The sequence below is a fragment of the Dendrobates tinctorius genome, unplaced genomic scaffold (genome assembly GCF_039654945.1).
Source record: "Dendrobates tinctorius isolate UK_male_01 unplaced genomic scaffold, ASM3965494v1 ptg000003l, whole genome shotgun sequence".
Classification (NCBI taxonomy): domain Eukaryota; kingdom Metazoa; phylum Chordata; class Amphibia; order Anura; family Dendrobatidae; genus Dendrobates; species Dendrobates tinctorius.
In genome coordinates, this window is record NW_027361671.1 from 74889602 (window position 1) to 74899951 (window position 10350).

The following is a 10350-nucleotide window of genomic DNA, read 5'->3' on the forward strand; positions in this document are numbered from 1 at the left end:
AAGCCCGAGTGGAACTGTCTGATGGGTCACCTGAGAGGGTAAAGGTGCGCCGTTAACCACCCTGATGGTCAGAGGTTGGGGCAGTAATACCAGAGGGATAGCATGTTTCTTGGCGAAGGTAGAGGACATAAAGTTTCCCTCGGCCCCAGAATCCACGGTAGCCTCTGCCTCCCAGGTGGAGGACCCACTGTCTAAGGTACCCCGGAATACCGGTTTGGGTGACAAGGGTTTCATATTGGACTGACCACCATCCACGGCTACTGGACGTGGACGTTTTTCCGCCCGCAGAGGACACGTGCTAGCCGAGTGACCAAACTGTCGGCACTGATAGCAACGTACGGAGCTTCACATCGGATGCGGTCTGGGACCGGTGCGAGACACCTCCATAGCTTCGGAGGATGACAGCTCCTGTGCGGGGTATCTTGGCGACTCGGTGAATGTGGGAGCCAAGTTAACCCTACGTCTGGATTGCGCTCATTCCAGCCCGCGCTCCGTAAACCGGAGGTCAATGCGGGTGGAGACGGCAATCAATTCCTCCCGACTTATGGGAACCTCTCTGGTAGCTAGAGCATCTTTGACGTGCTCAGCTAACTCACTCCAAAACACCGGGACTAAAGCTTTGTCCGGCCACTCTAATAGGGAAGCCAGTGTCCGGAACCGGACGGCATAATGGCTAACCGAGAGCGACCCCTGTGTTAGGGATAATAATTGGAGTGAGGTATCATGCGTGATCTGTGGTCCCAAAAAGACCTGCTTCAGGACCGCGAGGAACTGAGCAGCATCCTGAACCACGGGATCATCACGTTCCCACAATGGCGTAGCCCACTGTAATGCCCTGCCAGACAGCAATGAGACAATAAACCCCACCTTAGCCCACTCTGTAGGGAACCGTGCAGCCAGTAACTCTAGCTGAATTGAGCACTGGCTCACGAATCCCCTACAGGTGGCGCTGTCACCCGGAAACTTGTCGGGGAGCGGGAGGCGAGAAATTGTCGGCGTGGGCAATAGTGCGGGCACACGTGAGACAGCCTCAGCGACTGTCTGTGCAGCAGCTAGCGCGGCATTCACAGCTGAGTTGGCGCTCTCAATAGCCACCAACCTGCTCTCCAGCTGCCAAATGTAGCGCTGCGAGAGGACTTAGCCTCTGGAGCAGTTCCCTGCAAAGCAGGTTGCGCTACCTATGCTGCATCAGAGGTGGCAGCAACATCCAGACTCACAGAGCAGGTCTGAGCAGGACGCCTGGATCGCCGAGATTGCTGAGCAGCACCGAGTGGTCGGAGGGGAATGGGAGACTGCTGGATGTACGTCTCTGGATTCCTTTTGTGCAGAGTCAGAAATCCGACACCTAACAAATAGTGTCTAAAGAGAACCCCTTCGATATCTAATAGATTATTGTGGCATTAAAGGGAATCTGTCACCATATATTTTTCTACCCCATCTGAGAGCAGCATGATTTAGGGGCAGAGACACTCCCCATCTAAGAGCAGCAAGATATAGGGGCAGAGACACTGATTTTAGCAAAGTGTCATAATTTACTTTACTGGGTACTGCTGTTTTAATTCAAAACTGTTTACCTACTACAAGTCTACCAGTTCTTTGAATGATGAGCTCTGTATAACCCTATCCACACTCTGACTGGCAGCTTTCTGTTTACACTGTGCATAGGCAGAAGGCTGCCAATCAGTGGTGGGGATTGGGCTATACAGAGCTCATGAATATGGATGTCTTTACTGGCAGATTTAGTATTCCTTTAGTAATAATCTTCTACTAATAAAAAAGTGACTATGTAAACAATGCTCTAAGCAGTATAGTACGTGACACATCACTGGAAACAGGGTTTCTGCCCTTACATTATCCTGCTTTTAAATTAGGTAGAAAAAACCCAGTAACAGATTCCCATTAATGGAAGCCACTCCTTAGTTGCCCTTGCTGTGTATTTCGGATGATTGTCATGCTGGAAGAATCAGCTATGACCCATTTTCAATGCTCTTACTGAAGTAAGGAAGTTGTTGGCCAAAATCTTGCGATATATGACCTTATGAAGCCTCCCTTCAATATGTTGTAGTCGTCCTATGATCGTTGCAAAAAAGCACCCGAAAAAGTATGATGTTTACCCCATCATGTTTCACGTTGGGACGGTGTTTTTGGAGTTGTACTGTACTCATTCTTCTTTTTCCTTCAAACAAGGCGAGTGTAATTGATACCAAAAATTTCTATTTTGGTCTAATCTAACCACATGTTCTCCCATGCCTCCTCTGGATCATCCAGACGGTCATTGACAAACTTCAAATAGGCCTGGACATGTTCTGGTGTGAACAGAGAGACTTTGCTTGCCCTGCAGGATGTTCATCTATGATGGTGTGTCACGAGTGGTAATGTTTGAGACTATGATTCCAGTTCTCTTCTGGTAATTGAACAAGTCCTTCTGTGTAGTTCTGAGCTGATTCATGACCTTTTCCAGAATCATCCTTAATCCTCAAGAGGAGATGCTGCATGGAGCTCTAGACAGTCATCTTGTGTTTCTTCTATTTTCTAATAATTGCACAAACAGTTGTTGCCTTCTCACCAAGCTGCTTTCCTAATGTCCCAGCCCATCCCAGCCTTGTGTAGGTCTACAATTTTGCCCCTGTTGTCCTTAGACAGCTATTTGGTCTTGGCCATGGTGGAGAGTTTGAAGTGTGATTGATTTGATTGATTGTGTGGACAGGTGTCTTTTATACAGGTAACTAGAAATAGGCCTGATGCTATCACATCTGGAGTGCAGTGAAATTAACTTCTATGTATGCTTAGTGGTGCTGACAGGAGCAGCGGACGTGTCTCACACCATTTGCGTTTTCCAACATATCTGTTCTATATCATCCCTCTGCATTTTTGTATTGTATATGTTGGGTCATCTGACCTCTTTCACCCCTTGTGCACTGTTTCCTCCTTGTTGTGTGCTGTATTTTGATATCTGGAGTCATAGACATCACGGTTAATCCCCACGCAGGCACATTAACAGCTGCATTGCTACCACGCATGCACGGGTAGGCAGTTGTGGCTGTTACTGCGCATGTGCGGTAATTTCGGTGGCGTCTATGAGACCAGATACCAAAATACAGCACACAACATACTGTACAAAAAGTTATCACTATAGAAGAAAAATAAGGTGTTCAGCTCACCTTTAGATGAATTCCTATGACTTTGAGTGTGGACTCCAGGATGATGCTCCGAAAAAGCGGCTATGGTAATCAAACAAAAAGGTTCCAGCAACAGATATCCAAATCAGGTTATTGAATAGACGTTAAAACTTCATATTTATTGCAATGCCTTTAAAAACATGCTGTTAAAATAGTAAGTCCAGGGGATTATGCGTTTCGAACAAAAGTGTTCTTAATCATAACCATGTCAGACATGTTTTTAAAGGCATTGCAATAAATATGAAGTTTTAACTTCTATTCAATAACCTGATTTGGATGTCTGTTGCTGGAACCTTTTTGTTTGATGTACAAAAAGTTATACCTACATGCCAGATTTTAATATGAAAAATTCTAATTTTATTTTCTGTACTGAGCATGTATAAATCATTTATCACTATTTGGACTTAATGCAAGTGATTCCCTAGGCACTGTAAGCCTGACTCGGGGCTTTTTTGAGGTTTTCAGTGCAGGACAACCCCCACCTCCCACAGTTTTTGGACAGTAATAACAGCATGTTTGTTTTCATTGACATCAAATTCAATTTTCTGTTTCTAGCGCCCTCTAGTGCAGTGCTGGTGAATTGCAGCCTAGTCCTCGCACTTGACGTACAGATTCCAGAATTCCCATTACTGCCTCCTCCTGCAGCGACCCTGGGACCCCATTTCACCGCAGCTACCACCCACAGTAAGCAATAAGATAGCAGAAGCACCACCATTTTCTAAAAAAAATTCCTATTTTTATCCTCAAAATTTGGGGTGCGTCTTTTAATCAGAGCGTCTTATAATCCGAAAAATATGGTAATTTGTATATTGAGTTTGCATATCTTTTTGACTTAGTAGATTTGGGCTATGTAATATAGTAAAATTATTGATAAAAATACTGCAGAAAAAAGTGCATCTGCTATCATTAAATTCCTATATCTACATATTCATAATAGGTAAAAAAAACATTTTCTGATCTGGACCAGGTCTTACAAATTATGCATTCAGATGCACAAAGCCACTGAATCGTGCGCATTAAAGCCAGGATTACATTAACCCAGATGCCGATTCTCTGTCTGCAATGAAACATGAAAAATAATTTTCTCGTCCTGGTCACATTTACTCCTGACTGTAGGCTGGGTGATGTGAACTAGGAAGTTCACATTCAAAATATTTTAGCTCAAGATGTAAGCAGATCTGTCCTCTAAAGACAGTACTGGAGCTTCTTTGTTTAATTCCCATTTGCTTCTTTGCAGCTAAACACCTTGAAATTACCTTCTAGAGCATGGGCGAGTGAGTCTCTCTTCCTCCGCCTGTCATAGTGATTAGAATTATAATTAGCAAGAATATAAATGAGAGGAAAACACAGGGATGATTCGTAATTGCTGAACTTCAAAGGATTCAGAAAAAGCAAGAGCCACTGTAGAATGCAGCTATTGTAAGTGCCATTTATGACTAAAACACAAATGTCTCTACTGTGGACATTTTAAGAATAAAAAATTAAGCTTTTTTTATTCTTATAATGTCCACAGAGGACTTTCAAAAAAAAAAAAATCAGAAAAATATATTGATAAGATTTCTTTAGGAATTTAGTTTATTTGTCCCCTTAACCCCTTAGCGACAGAGCCAGTTTGCAGCTTAATGACCAGGCCAATTTTTACAATTCTGACCACTGTCCCTTTATGAGGTTATAACTCTGGAACGCTTTAATGGATCCTGCTGATTCTGAGATTGTTTTTTCGTGACATATTGTACTTCATGTTAGTGGTAAAATTTCTTCGATAAGTCTTGTGTTTATTTATGAAAAAAACAGAAATATGGCAAAAAATTTTAAAATTTTGCAATTTTAAAACTTTAAATTTTTATGCCCTTAAATCAGAGAGATGTGTCACATAAATTTCTTAATAAATAACATTTCCCACATGTCTACTTTACATCAGCACAATTTTGGATGCAAAATTTTTTTTGTTAGGAAGTTATAAGGGTTAAAAGTTGACCAGCGATTTCTCATTTTTACAACAAAATTTACAAAGCCATTTTTTTTAGGGACCACATCATATTTAAAGTCATTTTGAGGGGTGTACATGACAGAAAATACCCAAAAGTGGCACCATTCTAAAAACTAGACCCCTCAAGGTGCTCAAAACCACATTCAAGAAGTTTATTAACCCTTTAAGTGCTTCACAGGAACGAAAGCAATGTGGATGGAAAAAATTAACATTTAACTTTTTTTTTGAAAAAAATTACTTCAGAACCAATTTTTTTTATTTTCACAAGTGTTAAAAGAGAAAATCAACCACAAAATTTGTTGTACAATTTCTCCTGAATACGCTGATACCCCATATGTGGGGGTAAACCCCTTTTTCAGCACACGGCAGAGCTCGCAAGGGATGGAGCACCGTTTGACTTTTTCAACGCAGAATTGGCTGGAATTAAGATCGGATGCCATGTTGCGTTCGGAGAGCCCTTAATGTGCCTAAACAGTGGAAAACTCCAAAAAGTGACCCCATTTTGGAAACTAGACCCATTAAGGAACTTATCTAGATGTGTGGTGAGCACTTTTAACCTTCAAGTGCTTCACAGAAGTTTATAACGTAGAGCCGTGAAAATAAGAAATCCATTTTTTTTTCCACAAAAATGATCTTTTCGCCCCCAAATTTTTATTTTTACAAGGGTAACAGGAGAAATCATACCCCCACAGTTATTATGCGATTTGTCCTGAGTACGCTGATACCCCATATGTGGGGAGGAACCACTGTTTGGGTGCATGGGAGAGCTTGGAAGGGAAGGAGTGCCATTTTGGAATGCAGACTTTGATGGAATGGTCTGCGGGCATCATGTTGCGTTTGCAGAGCCCCTGATGGGCCTAAACAGTGGAAACCCCCAACAAGTGACTCCATTTTGGAAACTAGACCCATGAAGGAACTTATCTAGATGTGTGGTGAGCACTTTGAACCTTCAAGTGCTTCACAGAAGTTTATAACGTAGAGCCGTGAAAATAAGAAATCCATTTTTTTTCCACAAAAATGATCTTTTCGCGCCCAAATTTTTATTTTTACAAGGGTAACAGGAGAAATCATACTCCCACAGTTATTATGCGATTTGTCCTGAGTACACCGATACCCCATATGTGGGGGGAACCACTGTTTGGGCGCATGGGAGAGCTCGGAAGGGAAGGAGCGCCATTTTGGAATGCAGACTTTGATGGAATGGTCTGCGGGCATCATGTTGCGTTTGCAGAGCCCCTGATGGGCCTAAACAGTGGAAACCCCCCACAAGTGACCCCATTTTGGAAATTAGACCCCCTAAGGAACTTATCTAGATGTGTGGTGAGCACTTTGAACCCCCAAGCGCATCACAGAAGTTTATAAACGCAGAGCCGTGAAAATAAAAAGTCTTTTTTATTTCCACAAAAGTGATTTTTTAGACCCCAATTTTTAGACCCCCAAAGTTGGTAAATAGTGGAAACCCCTCAATTCTTGCTCCAACCCTAACCCCAACACACCCCTAACCCTAATCCCAACCCTAATCCTAGTTCGCCCTAACCCTAGCCCAACCCTAGCCCAACCCTAACCCTTAACCCTAGCCCAACCCTAACCCTTAACCCTAGCCCAACCCTAACCCTTAACCCTAGCCCAACCCTAACCCTAGCCCAACCCTAACCCTTAACCCTAGCCCAATCCTAACCCTAGCCCTAACCCTAGCCTAGCCCTAACCCTAGCCTAACCCTAGCCTAACCCTAACCTAGCCTAACCCTAACCCTAGCCTAACCCTAGCCTAACCCTAGCCTAACCCTAACCCTAGCCTAACCCTAACCCTAGCCTAACCCTAGCCTAACCCTAACCCTAGCCTAACCCTAACCCTAGCCTAACCCTAACCCTAGCCTAACCCTAACCCTAGCCTAACCCTAACCCTAGCCTAACCCTAGCCTAACCCTAGCCTAACCCTAACCCTAGCCTAACCCTAACCCTAGCCTAACCCTAACCCTAACCCTAGCCTAACCCTAACCCTAGCCTAACCCTAACCCTAGCCTAACCCTAACCCTAACCCTAGCCTAACCCTAACCCTAACCCTAGCCGAACCCTAACCCTAACCCTTATGGAAAACTGAAAAAAAAAATATTTTTTTTATTTCATTATGTGTGCCTATATAAGGGGGTGATAAACGGGGGGGTTATGTACTATTTTTATTATTTTGATCACTATGATCGTTTATCATAGTGATCAAAATAATGAATGGAATCTGCCAGCCGGAGCCAGCAGATTCCCGGCGGGCGCACTGCGCATGCGCCCGCCATTTTCAAGATGGCGGCGCCCATTGGATGACGCCGGCGGGCGCGGGACCACCGGGAGGGGACGGAGGACAAGGGAGAGGTACCGGGAGGGGACCGGGGGGGATCGGGGACCCTATTTCTCTATCCTCTGATGTGCGATCACATCAGAGGAAAGAGAAATTAAATGTAAAATCGCGGCTTTTTTTTTTTTGCGGTCGCCGTTATAGGGTTAATAACGGCGATCGCAAAAGCGGGGGTCGGTAAAAACCGACCGATTCATGTTCTCTGGGGTCTCGGCTACCCCTGGCAGCCGAGACCCCGGAGAAAATCCGACACTGGGGGGCGCTATTCACTTAAATCACAGCGCCGTGAATTAACGGCGCTGTGGTTTAAGTACCCTTAATTACCGCCGTTAAAAGGCGTATCGGCGGTCATTAAGGGGTTAAGGACCAAGCTATGTCATAGTTTAAGGACCAGGCTTTAATTTTGAAATCGGACCGCTGTCATTTTATGTGGTTATATCTCTGGAACGCTTCAATGGATCCTGCTGATTCTGAGAATGTTTTTTCATGACATATTGTACTTCATGTTAGTGGTAAAATTTCTTCGATATGACTTGCATTTATTTATGAAAATAACGGAAATTTGTCAAAAATTTTGAAAATTTTGCAATTTCCAAACTTTTAATTTTTGTACCCTTAAATCAGAGAGTGATGTCGCACAAAATAGTTAATAAATAACATTTCCTACATGTCAACTTTACATCAGCACAATTTTGTAAACATAGTTTTTATTTGTTAGGAAGTTATAAGGGTTCAAAGTTGACCAGCGATGTCTCATTTTTCCAACAAAATTTACAAAACCACCTCACATTTGAAGTGAGTTTGGTGGGTCAATATAACAGAAAATACCCAAAAGTGACACCATTCTAAAAACTGAACCCCTCAAGGTGCTCAAAACCACATTCAAGAAGTTTATTAACCCTTTAGGTACTTCACAAGAATTGAAGCAATGTGGAAGAAAAAATGAACATTTAACTTTTTTTCCCAAAAATTTTAACTTCAGACACAATTTTTTTTATTTTGTCAAGGGCATCAGGAGAAAATGAACCATAATATTTCTTGTGCAATTTCTCCTGAGTACACCAATAACCCATGTGTGGAGGAAGACCTATCTTTAGGCACATGGCAGTGCTGAGAAGGGAAGGAGCATCATTTGAAGTTTTGACTGTCAAATTGGCTGGAATCGAGAGCAGACGCTGTTGTGAGTTCATTTTCCCCTTCATCACTGTGGTCTGGTGAACTCCCTATTCTGGTAAAGGAAGGTAATGAGCCTGATTATCAGGCACGTGAGTCTAATGAGGATGACTGGCTGAGTGGAGTCACGGACTGGATATAAGGCTGCCGACGCCCTTCTGCCCTGCGGGTGATTTCTCTGTGGACTTCTAGGACACCAGTCTGATTCCTGCTCCTTTAAAGCTAAGTTTTCTGTTTTGCCTGTTAGCTTTTTGTTTTGTTTTTTGTTATCATTGCTTTTCAGTATTCTGCCATTCCCTGCTGGGGTGAGCTGAATCTCCTTTTGCTTGTAGCTCTGTCTTCAGTATATTCCTGAGTACTGACATAGCTTTTTTGAAGCCTAGCGTCTTCAGGGCCTTTTTCACTGTCAGTCTGTTGGCTCTTATTTTCATAGGGTTTTTCACGGATTGCAGACAGCAGCCTTCCTGTCCTTTTCTATCTAGTTAGCTTGGGCCCCTCTTTGCTCAGTCTATCTTTCTGTCTGTGTTGGTATTTTCATCTTGCTTCACCATCATTATATGTTGGGGGCTGCCTATTGCTTTGGGGTCTGCTCTGGGGCAGTTTAGATTTCCCCTTTCTTTCTTTAGGCCTATTTAATTCTCCGGCTGTGATCGAGGGGTCTAGGGCATCGTAGGAACCCCCCACGGCTACTGCTAGTTGTGTTGATAAGTTCAGGGGTCTGAAATCTGATAGCTGCCAACTTCTCTGGTTTTCTGGACTTAGCTAGCATTTCTGTTTTTGCCTTCTACGCTGACTCAATCATAACAAGACGCCATGTCTCATTTGGCGAGCCCCTGATGTACCTAAACAGTGGAAACCCCCCATAGGTGACCCCATTTTGGAAACTAGACCCCCCCAAGGAGCTTATCTAGATGCATGGTGAGCACGTTGAACCCCCAAGTGCTTCTCAGAAGTTTATAACGTAGAGCCGTGAAAGTAAAAAAAATCATATTTTTTTCCACAAAAATGATCTTTTTGCCCCAAAATTTTTATTTTCACAAGGGTAACAGGAGAAATAGGATCCCAAAAGTTGTTTTGCAACTTGTCCTGAGTACGCTGATACCCCATTTGTGGGGTGGAACCACTGTTTGTGCGCATGGCAGAGCTTGGAAGGCCTGCGGGCATCATGTTGCGTTTGCAGAGCCTCTGATGTGCCTAAACAGTTGAAACAGTAGAAACCCCCCCCAAGGAGCTTCACAGATGTGTGGTGACTGAGCACTTTGAACCCCCAATTGCTTCACAGAAGTTTCTAACGTAGAGCCGTGAAAATAAAAAAATCATATTTTTTTCAATAAAAATTATTTTTATTTTCACAAGTGTAGCAGATAAGTACGCTGATACCCCATATGTGGGGGTAAACCACTGTGATCGCCTTTCTGCAATCTTTGGGAGGCAGAATGAACAAATCCACAAAAGGTGAAGAATTGGTTTTATTGGTTTTACGCTGTTCCTCATGCGGTATTAGTGATTAGGTGACTTTATTCTTTGGGTCGGTGCAAATACAGAGATATCAGATTTATATCCTTTTTTATGTTTAGCTTCTGTCACACACTAAAAGACGCATTTTTGTAAGAAGTTTTTGCATCGCTGTATTTTGAGAGCTATAATTTTACCATATTTCA

General features: G+C 43.1%; 1 long non-coding RNA gene across 1 annotated transcript in view; it reads right to left on the reverse strand.

Moving 5' to 3' along the window:
• The window catches only part of LOC141091585 (uncharacterized), a 219298-nt gene extending 214811 nt beyond the window's left edge, over positions 1 to 4487 (reverse strand). Inside the window, exon 1 of the long non-coding RNA XR_012232547.1 lies at positions 4436 to 4487. This is a non-coding gene — a long non-coding RNA (uncharacterized lncRNA). The remainder of the gene's footprint in view (positions 1 to 4435) is intronic.
• Between the last annotated feature and the right edge of the window lie 5863 nt (positions 4488 to 10350).